At 36.4% G+C, this 16,734-nt stretch overlaps 1 protein-coding gene across 2 annotated transcripts in view; it reads left to right on the forward strand.

Moving 5' to 3' along the window:
• The window catches only part of LOC139123280 (transcription factor 7-like 2), a 91,402-nt gene that overhangs the window by 45,578 nt on the left and 29,090 nt on the right, over positions 1–16,734 (forward strand). The window lies entirely within an intron of this gene.

The raw sequence follows: 16,734 nt of genomic DNA on the forward strand, positions 1-16,734 counted from the left end.
GATCGACTCAAACTGTTATCTCATTTGCAGTGAGTTCAATTTACTCCACAAAACAAAGGTTGTTCAGATCTTGTCATGCAAATCGTTCTGTGGATATATACAATGTATCTCTAATGCTTCTGCTTATCACGAATGTACTTAGACGTGCCTGAAAATCCCCTCCCTGGTTCACATAATGGTTTGGCCCCTTACCGCTGTGATCTTTTGATCTGTATTGGGTCTGATGACTTGTTAGAGGATCAAGTGAGATTAAATTTAGCACTGATATTAGAATCTGATTAATCCGGGAGTTCAGTTGTTAGCCAGTTAGTCAATGTCTTATTAAGTTTATTAGTGGGCTGATTTGATTTGTAATTTGCCATTTGATATCGTGGTGTTGAAAATTGAGTTTTTTTGAAAAAGCAGGAAGTCAGACCAGCAATAAAATGGTTAATTTTTTTTAGATTTTCCTGATTTAAAAAAAATTTCTGCTGTTTTTTCATTTTTTTATAATGAGAATGGGAAGAGGTTGTTGAAACATTGTTAAAGTTGTTGCAAAAGAACTTTGAAATGACAGGAAGGGAAATTGTGAATATCATCCAATGTGGTCAAACTGATCTTTCCAAGTTTGCTGTTGTAGGTAGACTTTCAAAAAAATTTGTGCGCAAGACATTTCAGGCATTCTTATCGAGCGTTTATCAATAAACTTATTGTTAATTTTATTCAGTTGAAATCATGATTATAGAAAATATCAGGATCACTGAAGTAGATTTTGGTTAATGTAACTGGAGTTTGATAAATTTAGCTGTGTTTCAAATTCATAGTTGGAAATTTTTAAAGCCTTTTTTGGGAAGTTTTTGTTGTTTCTAAAATGAGTCTATGCTGGTCACTTCTGTGTCTTTCTTGTGTCCGTCTTTATTTTGTTTTCTGTCCTGTTTTAGCTTAGAGCATATGTTAGTGTTTCCTAACATTTCTCTGAGCATTTCCTAACGTTTCTGTGCAACGCTGTACAGCATTATCATTCAGAGAGCATAGACAATCCTGCCAGATGGGTTTGCAACAATCACCTGTTTCTTACCTTGTGAATCACAGTGGAATTGTATCGCGACATGACACTGTTTCTCCACAGCAACATTCTGAACTCCATCCCATCCACATTTACGCTTGTAATGGCAGCAAATCAGACCAATTTATCTGTCATATTGGTAATGCTAGACACATCCATGACAAATCGTGAAGTTCCTGCCAAATGGTGCTCTCAATATAATTTTGTAGTTTCAAATTTAAAACCAGGGCTGGATCTTTGACAATATTTGACATTCTCAAGACATTCACGTTCTGCGATCTTTTTTCCGGGTGTCCTGAACATTTGCAATTTCAAATGGATCTAGGACGCCATTGTATATTGCTTTTGTAACCTACATTGATGCCGAGTGATGTCCAGATTATAAACAAATGTCAAAGGGATGTTTTACGAGGATTGTGCTGTATGTCTGTCATGTGGATCTGTGTAAAGTTGTGAGTCCCAAACAGAGGTTGAAATCATCTGTGCCGCTATCTACATAAAACAATGTCGGTATGGAGTAAATGTTTTCACATATATGTCAGTTTGAGCCAGGCCAGTCTGGTAATGTACAGTCTGTTTACATGTAGACCCACAATTCAGACTTTTAGGCAGGATGCAGTGTTACAGTTATGATCAAACTTAGAAAACTACTGGTCACAGATCTAGCCCTGGTTTTAAATTTAAAATTACAGAAATGAGGGCCAGATCTTGCTTTGAAAAAAATACTACTTAGCCCATAAACAATGGCTTCATCAAAGGACATATTGACAGCCTACAGATAGATGTAAAATTTTATTATAACCAGTTGGTAAACTGATCCAGAAATGGGAACTTGTTATTTTTGTCTTTATTATTGCAATATTTTATCACTATGCCAGTTGCTAGGCGCAGGAAAACTGACCGTTTAGAAAACTGATTTTCTGAGCTGATTCAAGGCTTGCGCATGATAGAGTTGCAAGAACTTGTGATAGTGTAGCTGACTTTGGTAGCTTTTTAGCAGCCCAGGTAGACGCTGGCGATAGTTCAGATGATTTGTAAATATTTGAAGGTTTGATTGAGAAGATCCGGTGTCGACTTTTATCCACAGCTGGTCAACAGCTCATCACAATTTATTCTGTTGGAATCGCAATAGTTTTAACAAGTGTTGATGTATTGATGTGAGTATAAACACAGGCATGTGGAAATAGACAGACTTTTTATGCTCATGAACCAGCTGATGACTGTACAACAAAAAACCTGATTCTTTAAGTCACCTGTCTCATGGCAGAAGTGACGTCAACTGCATTCAACAACCACCATGAAGCAAACCTTGGGGCAGTATGCACCTCGAAAGTGAAACACTTAAATTTTTGCTCAAACTTGCCAAAATGAAACTTTCAACCATTCTCTTACCAAATTCAACAATAAAAATCAGGGGTCACGGTGCAAAGTTTGGAACTAGAAAAAAGAAATTACTCAACATTTTGTGATATTTGAAATTCAAAATGGCCGCCATCCCTGTGTTTATAACTCTATGGGGTTAAAATGAAGTTTTGGAGTTTCAAAAAACTAAGACAGTGAAAGTTTTTATTTGTCCAAGAGCTTTAAAATGAGCCTCCACAAGTGGTAGATCAGAAAAGAATTGTAGAAATTTGAGAGTTGGAATATCTGTCCCCAAGGCGCACTCTACCTTAAGCAGTTTGTTCAGATTGGAGAAGTACTAAGATGGACGTATGTTGCCACAGTCCATGTGCTGCTCTTGGATTAAAGCTATTTGTTTCTGTTTGATTGGTAAATGAGATGGTTTAATAGACCTGGTAGACATGTCGTTTGGTGGTCGGGTCACACAATTTGGATGTCTCCATCAATTGATATACAATCGGCTGCATCAAAGGGGTAACAGATGCCGTGGTCCTCTGCGGCTCAATTGACATTTAACACAGCGGTCATGATTCAAGGTTTCATGGTGGAAAATTGGCAGCCTTCAAAGGATGGCAGGCCAGTCCATTGAAAGGCCCATGCAAGGGAATGCTTTGTTATAGTCAGCGTTTGTGGAATTAGGGGGTCGTCCGAAAGATTAACATTAATTAAGGTGTCGTCTTCTATTCTTCTAGAAAATCTTTCCTTGAAGTGGAATCGTGCATTTCTTCCGTTTGGCATAAATAGCTATCTATTTTACAAACAAATAGATACCATAAAAGCTTGGTTGCTGTGTTCACAAGCATGTGGCCACGGGACGTCTGATGTTGTACGTATATATCTGGTGCCTAGCATCCTGTATAGGGATATGTATACTGTTGTTCATTGAATCTCGGGATATTATCATTCCAGTATCTTTTCTGTGATATTGATAAATTACTGTCGTTGGTAACACGTCTAGGATATATATGTGCCTTTGTGGTTAAATCAAAGACATACTTGTACAACGACATGCTACCTATGTTAGACGACAACCCACATACATGCAGTCTCTCCACAGTGGATGGATACCACCAGTATAAAGTGGGTCTGCCCCCGCTTGATCATAGAAGAAATGAAGATGAGACTAAATCTTGGCAATAGCTAGATAATCTGTCCATTCCAAACTGCAATCTCAGACCTTAATTTTAACCTGTCCACCCCTGACTGTGTGTATACAGGTCCACACTCACCATTGATAACAATAGGGGTGGGCCAAACCATGGTGATGAAAGGGCTTATATACAAACCTCATTGACAAACACATGTATCATAATTTAAAATAATGTCTCAAGTGAGTGTTGCGTTCTGTAAATAGCCAATCACAGCATTTCTTACAGGAATGTGGTCAAATGACTCCTCCACATGCCGCGTGATTGGGTCACTTATGTGGGAGCTGCACAGGTTGCTTCAGAAATCACTTAGAAAAGTGTATAGATAAACGATAATAATAGTTTCATGAATTTGGAATGGGAAAGGCCCAGAAGGGACCAATAATGTTTATGTTAAATAATACAATGATTATGTGGTAAAAATGACTTTTTTTGTTGGACGGGGAAGGGACAAACATTGTTTACAATAATGATAAAATATATGAAAATGATATTCAATAATGCTTTTGGTTGATTTAAACATCTTGAAATGGAACAGATATTGCAGCATCAGTGAATCCGTTTTGCAAAATCGTCTGTAACGTTGAAATTTACGAGGATTGATTTGCACGGATGTAGAGAGAAATGATTGCAGTGGAACTATGTTGTCTTTTATGTTTCAATTCCTGGCCGCGTATGGATTGCAATCTGGTAGACCCTATCTTACATATAGGTTTTTTTATGAATACAAAAACAAACATTGAAGTTGATTCAGTGTGTACTTTCATAGCAGTAAATACCAGCGTACCTGTTTTTGGACTGTGCCTTCTGCATTTCACATTTTTGCCGTTTTCCATCGTGTGTATCCCATGAGATTTTGGCAGATGCAATAATGAAGTGTGCATTGATGTCGACAGATTTCCGATCAATTTCCCTCGCATTCGACTGTCACTGCTCGGTAATTACGGCTTGACCTCAAACTCCGCTGGATCGGATACTTGTAACTGAAACTGCGTCTCTCTGTAAATGTTGACGGATTATGAAAGTATGGATCCAAAACATTGCTATTTTCATAGTCGTAGATAAATACAGAGTAACAAAGGGAAAGATGATTTCAAATTTATCAAATTCGTAGTTTTCTTTCACATTATTTATTGAAGAACACTTACTGTACAGTATAAAAATTCATGACAGGAATGTATGCATCAGCATGATTGAGGTCGTAGGTCAGAGAGCTGAAGGTAGCAAGGTCCCAAAACTTTGGCTTTATTGGAATACTTTTCTGTACAGGGAAAGTGTAAAAGCTTTACCAAATGGATGGAGATAGTGATAGAGTTGTATCCATCTTCACAAATTAGAAATATTTTAGGCAAAGTAGGAGTTCACTGAGAGTGGAGGATAGCTCATTAAAAAAAAAAAATAAAAAAAAATAAATTTAAAAAAAGAAATACGTAGTGCTCTGCTATTGAACATGATGATCACTGTGTTTTAAGATTTTGAGAATATGAAAAAAAAATTGTTCGTAGCTGTTCAGTTCTTGTGATATGGCCTTCATCAGCCTGTTTCAGGCCCTAGCCGTGTAGTTGTTTGGTTGTTTTACATTTATTTCCTCCATTGGTTCATCAGTAGGTCATGTATTGTTGCATCTTGGTCAGAGACTAGTGTCTTGTTTTTGGAGATGAACATAAACGAACATTCAAATACAAGAACAGAGAAATAAATTGAAAAATGCAACGAAGTGAAAGATAGAAGAATGCTATTTAGGATTTGACAAGTAGCATTTAGGTAAAAGTTTACCAGATTGCCACAACCAATCATGTGTTTGCTACATTTTGAAATTTGCAACACAGATCTACCCACTCAGAAGCTGTATCAACTTTCATCCATCTCCCCCAGAGAGATTCCATCATTGAAATGAATGCCATTTGGTACTTTTAATTAAATAGCATTTGCTGTTATCCTCCTGCCTTTCCGAGCCTCCGGAGGAGGAGGGAAAGTCCCCGGAGTGGGAGGACATGCATGAGGCATGATGTTGCTGGTTGAACCAGGGGGGGGTTAAGAATTGAATTAATCCTGAAAACTTAGTCTGCTGTTCTAAATAGCCGACAAAGTCTCGGCAGAAGAGTGTAATAGCTCAGTGGCAGAGATCAAAGACTTTGTAATGGGTGTGCATATATGAAAACAATATCAGGCACCAGTGAGTCAGAAACATCAATTTCTTAGACTGTTCCCGTGGATTCTGAGTTCTGATATTTTTGCTGGGGGGCTTTGAGAACTGTGCCAAGAGAGTGGAAACTAGCTTGTGTAGGAAGGTAAACGGGGAGAGAACTCCAGGCCGGAGGCAGGAGAGGGGACAGCCATCAATGTGTTAAAAGTTTATAGAGGTTGACTGAACAATCTACATGAGGGATGAGCAACTTTATTGAATTATCCTGAAGGAAAGAATCTCCGTTGAAAAAAACCGTCTCTGCAGACCCTTGCGTTGGACTGGAAAAGGGTTCCAGCGTCTGACATGAATTGGTCAGATGTGGTGATGGTAGTATTCAAGGCTAGTGGTGTTCCCAGCAAAGAACAGTCCTGAGTCAATATAGTGACACTTGTTTGAGAATCAACACAGAAGCTGACTTTTGCAGACTGCTACTTTCTACTTACATTATTGATTGACTTTGCAATTTATCAAAGGTGGGTATCGGGTCCTTGTCTCTCTTACAGTTTCTTTGTGATGGCATTGAATATATCTTGAAGTAAGAAATTGCCATAAAACTGTTTAGTCAGAGTGATCTTTCTGATTCACACCGCCTGTGCGACAGAAGTTTTGTTCAGAACAAAAGTGAATCCAGATTTACAGGAAAAAATGAAACTTTAATGTCTGTTTTGCTCATATATTTGAAAAGTACAAGATTTTAATTTTAAAAAAAATTATGGGATATCATGACTGAATTTTTCTCAGAAGCAAACTAGAATATGTCATCCATCCTTTGTTGCGTTCTTTTATTGTTCTTGACTCATCAGTTTTATAATAGGATAATGTGATTTGAATTAAAAACAGAGGCAGTGGGACAGGAAGTGTCAGGTATTGTCGTCTGACAATTTATATTCTCTGCAGATCCTTGCCATTGTCATTCAGAGTGGTTCAGCTATGTCTCGGGAGATAAGATAAGCGTCAGTGATTCCATGCAAAGTATCTTGAAGTTTATGTCAGTTAATGTTACTCATGGTGCAACTGTATTACCTATCTAAGTGTTTTACAGGTTTTATGCCGTTAGAAGGAGAGTTCTGACATCTTTTGTCACGTATTCTGAAATCAATGTTTGATATCTCATCATATACTACTATAAATCTTTGCAAGTGAGACATCCATGGGTTTTTCTTGGAAAATGAAACCCCTTCGGCGTGTTTTCTTGAACACTGTGACCAATTCGTAAATAACTGAACTTTCAGTAATGTGTCTCTCCCTTATTTGTGCTGGCACGGAATATTGCCGCCTGTAATTGCGGCAAATACAGTCCAGTAATTTGAAAATCAACTTTTTTCATAAAGTCACTCACTTTATCGCAAAAAGGCTCAGTCTGAAAAATTTTAACTCATGGTCGCAAATTTTCTGATACATTTGTTCATCTTTCTCAAATTTATCCGGGAATAAGTGACATTCAAGATTCAGTGCTCTGCACTTTCATGGATCTCAGCACTGTAAAGATTGTCGATCCGATGTGATAGAAAAATTATGATATTTGAGTCTTGCAAAGGGATGAATTACAACCGAAGTCTTGTTATCCGCTGATGTTTCCTGGTCATTAGAATTTACCAGAATAACATCATTTCGGAACAATGTGTATCCGTGCCTTTCCTTTACATTCAGGGATCACGTTATGGATAAAATACAAATGCAATAGCTCAATTCAAGTGTGAATGTACAGCACTGTTCAGATATTTTTTCCCATTTATGTACACGTCTGATATGATTCTGTTATATGAACAGGATTTTGAACCCCGTTTCTTTATGTATTCGTTCTCTGCTCGTTTTCTCGGTGATGATTTTTCATCGGATTTTAAGTTCTTTTAGCTTTTTGAGTGAACACAAGATCACAGAACTTCAGAACATGAAAATTAGGAAGTGTAGTAACCATTGAAAGCTTTAAGGAAGGTGCTGTACGTTAGCTTTAGGGGAAAGTTTATGCTATGAATTGTTCGAAAATATATATCTCACCATAAATAGAAACTGTTTTGATTTGTGATGAATTCTTACTGTCTAGACTCTCACACAAGTATGTTTCTTTGTTTTGAGGTAATGTGGCCGTTTTCATATGATATCCGTTTCATCTCAGAAAAGCAATTTATGAGAGTCTGAATTTTCAAACAAGACACGCGACACATGATATTGCAGTTTGCATTTTCAGAAGTATGTTAAGAATGATTTCTTATAATATTTCTTCATCGAAAATGTCACTTTGAAAAGAAACATTTAGTGGTCAATAGATTAGCAATCTGTTGGTCATTGACCTGTTGTATATATATAGCGTAGGTTACACTTTCAACATTTGCAGTTTATAAGCTGTAGCAAAGTCATGAGAGTCCCATCAATTTTAGGGGAGGGAGGGAGGGAGGGAGGGAGGGAGAGAGTGAGAGAGAGGTCTTTGTAAAATTTCTTGAGAAATTTAACGGAAAGATGTGTGGAGGTTATGCATTCTGGTTTCTATAATTTTTTGCAGATGTTATTCTTAAACTTTAGTTCTGAAAACTCTGTGTTAGATTGCGGATTGTTGGGAAAGGTCTAACATCAAACCCACTGTTACAACCGATAACGTAGTAACTAACCGATAACGTAGCAAACCCGATAACGTAGTAAAAAATTACCGATAACGTAGTAAATCAACCGATAACGTAGTAACGAACCGATAACGTAGTAAATTTTTCTAACCGATAACGTAGTAAAAATTTACCGATAACGTAGTAATTTTTCTTAACCGATAACGTATCAACAAATTTACCGATAACGTATCAATGAACCAATAACGGATTAAATCAACTGATAACGTAGAAAAGTCAACAATACCGCATCAAAACAACCAATAACATATCAATTAACTGATAATATCTGATTAAGCAATTCATTAGGAGCGATAGATTGATTGATTTATAGATAAATAAGTATTAGATAGATAGATAGATAGATAGATAGATAGATAGATAGATAGATAGATAGATAGATAGATAGAGGAATACGTCGAGCAATATATCGATAAATAGATCGATCACTCGATCGATAGATCGATGGATCTATCTATTGATGTTTAATAGATGGTCGATCAATCGATCGATAGATAAATTAATCGGCAGATCGATCGATAGATCAAAGGATTCATCAATTCGATAGCAAGATAGATGAATTAATCGATAGATCGGTCGATCGGTTCGATAAATTGGTCAATAGATAGATATATCGATTTGTTATCACATTGTCTCGTACGCAATTTTCTTTACTTCTAAAAATTTTTTTACGTTTAGCATTAATGGTCACAAATTTCTGCAGCAAATTGCGTTTCGACTGTTTTCATGGTAGTACGAACGACTAAGGTGATCTAAATGTTGTTAAACTACTGGAATAGGTTCGGGAAGTTGTTTCTAGTCTTTAGTCTTTACAGTTTAGTTCTAGTTGGGTAAAATTCAAAAAGATAGTATAAGTACCGCAATCACCGACAGCCAACATCGCAAATTTCGCATACATATTGTATACGTCTACGATACAAGTAACTGCATATTAGTGATTGACTAAAGAACATTAATGAGTCATTCGTACAATCGACGATTCTTCGTGTTATTGAACATCTCCATCGGATGTATTTGAAAATGGTAACCATATCAGTGATTAATATGCAGGAATCTGCAATATAAATGTATAAGTTAACTCTGGTAAGGCCAAGAAAAATAAAAAGCTCGTTTCTCATCATCTTACTCATATTGCAAAAATGATGCGGTGACGCGGGTTTCTTTTCTCCTCAATTTTTTTATTCTTCAACCAACAAGAACGCGCAAAAAACATGAAAACGACACAGGAATGCACGCAGAAATATACGCACAGCTATGTTGCTTTAGTATTTTTGTATAGCAACAGTTCAATCTGTTGACTTTTAGTGCAGCAGTGCACAGTTTTGTCAATTTAATATAAAAGTGACGCATGTGTACAGTTCTGAATGGAATGTTATAGTGTCAGTTATTTTGTTTACAGTTCTGTTTTATACAGCACTGTGTTATGCATCGCGTATTATTGCGGGGTTTTAAAATTTTATTTCCTCATGAGCAGAAAAAAGGTTGACGTGGGGGTCTGAATTGACGCGCGCGAGGGTGAGAAACAAACTTTTTATTTTAATTGGTCTATGCGTTTTTTCTATCAGCTCTATAATATAATACTCAATAATTTTGCAATGTCTTCGTAATCCTAATTCAAATAAGATATGACTTGACGTGAATCACGACAGAAAGGATAAAAAGGAATTAAAAAGCAACATGTTGTCTACAAAATCTGTTGACTTGGCTTGCTTACATGAGTAACTTGAAAAATTAATCAATACTGATTATAAGGAATTCCATTGAACAATGAATATAGATTAACCTGTAATTCAGTCCCAGAATGAGAGTGACATTGTAAGCTAATTGTCATTTTGATATACTGACGTTGTAAATAACGAAATTTCATAATCGGTCATGTTGAAAACTTTTTTCCAAATCCTACCAACTTAGAAAGTGTGTCGATAAAGACACTCACATGTGTGTTGTATCTTGAATTCATCCTGCAGGAATATTTATTAATTAGTTCGCGTTTCCCCAATTGATGAAATTCGATTCGTCATGTCTGAGTTATATCACGATTGTAACGCTGAAGGTGTAACTGATTGACTATATATAAAAACGAAAGATACAACACTCATTAATATTCAATTATTTTCCATTTATTAATACATTATCAGTCGATTGATAATTTATTTGTTTACTTGGTGCATTTTCAGTTGATTGGAATCTTTACTCTTTGATTTGGCTAGGTTATTGGTTGGTTTGATGCATAATTGGTTGATTTAATACGTCATCAGTTGCTTTGATAAGTTATTGTTCTCTTGGGTACATTATTGGTTGATTTGATAAACTATCAATCAATCGATCTATCTATCCATCGAGATATATATATATATATATATATATATATATATATATATATATATATATATATATATATATATATATATATATATACACCAATTGTTCTATTGGTCAAGCAATCGATCAATTCATTCAATCATTCAGTCGATAGAAAGATCGATCGATTGATATATCAGTACATCGATATATCAATCAGTCGATCTATCGATTTATCAATGGATTGATCGATCGATCGAGGGTACATCTATCCCTACTAATATATTCCAATGATTCATTTCATCCAATACATTGTCAGTTGATTTGATACGTTATCGGTAAATTTGTTGATACGTTATCCGTTAGGAAAAATTACTACGTTATCGGTAAATTTTTACTACGTTATCGGTTAGAAAAAATTACTACGTTATCGGTCCGTTACTACGTTATCGGTTGATTTACTACGTTATCGGTAAATTTTTACTACGTTATCGGGTTTGCTACGTTATCGGTTAGTTACTACGTTATTGGTTGTAACACCCACTGTCACCCTTCTATCATTTGAGCTATAGGCCTTGCTATAGTGTTTTTATGCACTGCGTCACACCATTTGAAAGTACTTGATGGGAATTTCTTGATGTTACTGATGTCACAGAGGTATCTGTGAAACGTTTTTACAGTAAACTTTATTCATGCAAAAGTAGTGAAGTTAATCAAACTGATAACAGGGCCTTTTTATGTGTTTTTTGTTACTATTAATGAATTTCAGTCTCTGATAATCCCATGATGCATCAGGGTAATTTCATCAGTTGCTTGACTCTCATTGTTGTTTCATTTCCTGGGTTTTCCGGAGTTTTCTTCCACAGAGATAGGCTTTAAGCTTTCCACAGCTGGCACCACCAAATTTCCAATTTCTAGTGGGCAAGTTATTGCCCGGAGCAAAAAGTCATAGGCATTATAGTTTGCCCGTGCTATGGAGTAATCAAATTGATGCTGGTAAGATGTTACCTTTTTGACTTGATGTGCCGATCTCTCATGGGGCTCAAGTCAGTGTTCTTCTGAAGATGTAACCTCTAAAAAAATCTTATAAGATTAAGTTTCAGCTCACTGACAAGGGGTTTTAACCCGTTCACCCCCAGGGCTGTGGTTTAACCCCAGTGTGTTGATGGCAAAGGAAGGAGCCATTATTCTGTTGGGGGGGATTTGTTAAGAATAACAGAATTACTTTCAGGCGTAGTCTTCTTGTTGCCCAAACTTCATCATCAAAATTAGATGGCAAAGAACTTGACGATTTAAATGATACAGTTTCAAGGTTTTGACTGGATATAAAAACTTACAGTAGTTGGACAGCACAGAGACGCTTTGCCTGCAACTCCACTTTATACATCCACTATTTCATCCCTGAAACTTCACGTGATGCTTTTCTTTGAGGATAAGGAACACACATACCTGTGAGATTTAGAGGTTTTGACACATGCCTCCCAGATCGAACTGTCATGTACGGCTCTCTACAAATCATTGGTAAACGCTGTGGTATAAACCAAATGCAGATGAAGGTACATTATGCCTGTGGATTACTTGATGATGATGGCACCAACAAAGGATAAACTAATGAAAAAAATTATGTATTCTGATCAAGAGTAATAATCAGTCATTTAATCCGAGCTTCCCAATATTTGCTCTTTTCATGTGGGTGATAAAGATGATAAACCTCAGACTTGGCAACAACTTGCGTTTTCAGTAATCCATCAAGTCTGCTCGGTTGTCTGCGATGGTGAATAGTATTCCCTGAGTGTACAAATATTTCACAACCCAAATACGCTGAAGATGTCAAACATCAATGGCCAGGAGGCCGTCTGTTTTGAGAGTCGAACAACCTCAAGCATTGCTAAAAATAAGGGGACGTCTTACTGTGTTTCAAAACATGTGCTATAATTGGCAGATGAAATGAACTCCTCGGGATGGCTTGTCACTCAAATGAAGGAGTGTGTATGTACAGCATACTTGAATTTCAACAGGGACGTCAGACAACTGTTAAAACACAACTGTACTGCTGGGCTGGGGAAGGCAACAGTAGAATTGTCCAGTACTTATTTGAGGTTGTACAAAAATGAACTATGATAGTCAAGCATTTGATATACTGGTATCCATAATGATTGTTCACTTTAAATTTCACAGACTCTGAACACCCAACAAGGATCAAACGAAGAAAGAGCCTGACTTAAAATTAAACAAAATAATCACACCTGTCTAGATCGTTGAAACCATGACTGCTGCAAGTGTTTTGCTTTCACACATCATCACTTAGATTCATCTTTTGATGTTTTTTTTCAAGTTTTTGTCTCTTCTGTGGGTAAAATATGCTTTCTTGCACTTCTTCCAAATCCAATACATCTAGTAATTGAGTTGTCAAGGTAACCTGCATGTGTGTAATGTACGACGTTATTGTTTACAGCTGAATTTCAGTTCTGACTAGCTTTGTCACAGATAACGTTGCATATTGTACAAGTGCACTCTGTTGGCAAGGCTGCTACTGTTCATCTCACATGGTACTGTATTTCGGAATCCTGATCGGAAAAAAATTTAAGAACATTTATTCGTTTCTTAGAATAAAAATACTGCATATGTTATCAAATGCTGCAGCAATCGACCCTTTGATAAAAATTTCTCATCGCAGGCAAGCAACAATTATAAAGAAATGTACCCTTTTGGTGAAAGATTACATATGGTGTATTGATTGTTGTATTGACAGAGATGTGTGTAACAGCGAAAAGGGAAACACAACCGATCACGGAGGTGATTCATCCAATGGTTAAATAAGTTATCTTATTAGTTCAAGGCAGTTTACTCAAAATATTGTCAGCAAATACCCAAATACAGAGCATTTTTGGAAGCTTTTGAAAACTGAAGGTAGACAGTTGTGATTGGTCGTGAAACTGTCTGTGTCATGAAATTCTTCAAAGTACATGGTGAGGATTTTTATAATCATTGGGATGTATGTTGTCAGGAAATATCGTCATTAAATGCAGTTCAGGAGAAAGATTTAGTGGATCTTGAATGTAGTTGACACAAGAGCTAAATTTTCAGGGTAAGAAGATATTAGAGCAGTGTTGTATGGTTCATGGGATTGTGTCAGTAACGTTTAACTTACTGATATTATAGAAGTAAGAAATAGTAACTTGTTTCATTTCTGTAGGCAGTCTTGCTTTGAAGAAATTTATGAAAAGCTATAAATATCAATCTACTGACAAATATATTGTGTGTGAGTTTGGCTGATTAACCACTGTTTCTACTTGTTCAAACGGTTAACAGACATCGTAGTAAAACTTTTTTATTGTGTCATGAAAATTCTGGCAAACTGACATGGGTGTTTTATCACAGGTCATAAAATTGGGTGTGATACTTGCATGCACAGATATTGTCTCTCTTCTCTGTGAACTTGGTTATGAACAATGCCATTCTTGTTGTCCTTGGTGAACTTGACACGTGTGTGAACATTTGCATAGTCATCATCATTATCACTATCATTATTATCATATTCATCTTCATCATCTTCATCATCATCTTCATCTTCATCATCATTACATGTATCATCATCATCGTTATCACCACTACTATCACTATCACTGTAGTGAGCACCATTGTCACCTTAATCAATGTCAGTGTCGATATTCTGATTTCAACAACCATCAATATAATCATTTTGATATCAACATTGAAAGTACTGACCGAGTCAATAATACTGCTTGTCACTTGTGAAGTATGAAAAACTTGATCCCAACTTATCAAGGGGTACTTTGCGAAATTTTCTGTTAGAGTAATGACACCAGACTTTTGCTTTGAGCTTGATTTAAAAAGGAAAGTTTGTCCGATAAAAAACTTAAAAATGCTTCTTCAAATGCCTATTGTCAATTCAACAGCTGTTTTTTGACCCATTTTGCAAGCCTGACAGAGACAAGACTAAATTTTTGTCTGACGAGGCTACAGCTGGTAATGGATTTCTAGAAGCAGGGTTGTCTCCTCTCATTATGGAGAGCATTTGTGTAGGCCGTAACTGCTCTACTTTTAATAGGAAACAGGAAATCATATTCAGCCGGGATCGATTTCGATTGTTGTAAATTCATCTGAGCCATTTGTCGGTGCTGCCGTTGCCGTTGAGGTGGCTGTTTGCTTTTACCTGTCCAATATCACAAGCTCTGCAGCATACGGCAGAGCGCCCTCTAGAGTTAATGGTACTGTTTTACGCAGAACACAAAGAAGACAGCCATGTTTTATTGATTTGGCAGACACTCAACTGTCACGTTGTATCAGTTGAGCAGAATACTATGCTACAATAAATATTGCAAGCAACTCTTCATTTTTACACAGGAAATTATGGAAGGATATCTGCATATAAGCTTTTCAGAACGGTATTTTGTTTTTTGATAACTTTTTCTGTCATTATCGCGACTGGTTACTAAATATAAGGCTTGAATGTCATTTGTTGCTCATCAAATTTGATAAGAACAACAGATGGGTCGTTTCTAATGGTGATTCTGAAAAAAGCAGTGTTTAAAAAGTAATGCCCGAGGCTGATAGATTTCATGGGCTGTAAGATTTCCACCAAGATGTGTTGAGGCTGTACAAACTGAGTGGGTTGTACCAGTTTTTCACTTCCGAACCCCTTCAGTGCTCTCATCAAATATACAGCCCCGTAACTTCAATAACTGTGCACAGACACATCAAAACAATTTGACAGGTGAAGACGTGTGGACATTTTTGAAATCAATGTTACAAATTATCTCGGTGGCACAATGAAGTAAATATACACACACACACACCGGTATACACACACACACACACACACACACACACACACACACTCTGTAGAAACACTAAACATGAAAGAATGAATTTTTTCAAATGACATATCTTGACATCGCTGCAGATTTTTCATATTAGTGTGTTTGGTAATAGTGTCTGTTGTGACACTTTAATAAAAACATTCAAAAATGTAATTTTTGCTTCAAGATTGTTTAAGAAAAGTGTTTAGCTTTGGGCTTTAAGTTGAATAAAATAATAGTATTAAATTGAGATTATTATTTTTTTTGCTCTGTAAAAGACCAAAACTTGCTTTGATAGTTGCTTTCAATCATTGCATTGTGTTTTTTCCTTCTCAGTTGCAAAGGAACTGACATTAATATTTCAGTCATTACAGACTGTACTAGCATCGCCGCGTTCTCATCAGCAGATCCAGTAATCTATAATGCAAGTTATTTGGTTGCTAAGCAACTTACTGTTCGTTGGTTTGTGGTGACGCCATGAAGGTACTGTTATCACGTTTAGTGAACGACTACTTATAAAGGATTATGAAATGTATACACGCGAAAAACCCACAAATTTAATGGCCAGGGAAATGTTTTGTGCAAAAATGTCAAATTAATTCCTCATTATGTATACGGGTTGGTCTCTGACCAACATCGAGCAAAATCAAACATACCATCCTCAGCTTTTCTCTCCCATTTTAGCTGAGCATTTATCAGTTGCCTTCTGCAGGCCATTTCATTCTTCTTTTCCCAGACAATCTACAAATGTAGTGATTATATCAATTCTTGAGGTAAACATGCAGACTTTCAGTGGATGTTTGGAGAGCCTTGTAAGTGGAGAAATATGAGAATTCCTCATGAGCTTGCCTCACAGATGCCCTACCATTTTCATCTGTCCTTTCTGTATGTATATTTTACTTGGGAACTCCGCAATCTGCGTGACCTGTATTTTAGAATGTCGATAAAGGACGCTCAAGAAACTATAATTATGAACCAGAACAAGAACAAGAACATGAATGGTTGTCTTTGCGTGTGGACACATTTTGGAAAGGAGACAACAGAATTTCACAATGAATTCTTTGCATGGAAAGCAGGCAATAATGGACAAATTGCATGGTAAATCTACAATATTCAGAAATTATATCTGAGGAAAATAATCTTAATCTATTTTTTCATGAACGATTTTTGTTGACTTCAAGCTAAGGTTAAGGAGGTCAAGGGTCATCAA

Source organism: Ptychodera flava, chromosome 22 (assembly GCF_041260155.1).
Source record: "Ptychodera flava strain L36383 chromosome 22, AS_Pfla_20210202, whole genome shotgun sequence".
NCBI lineage: Eukaryota > Metazoa > Hemichordata > Enteropneusta > Ptychoderidae > Ptychodera > Ptychodera flava.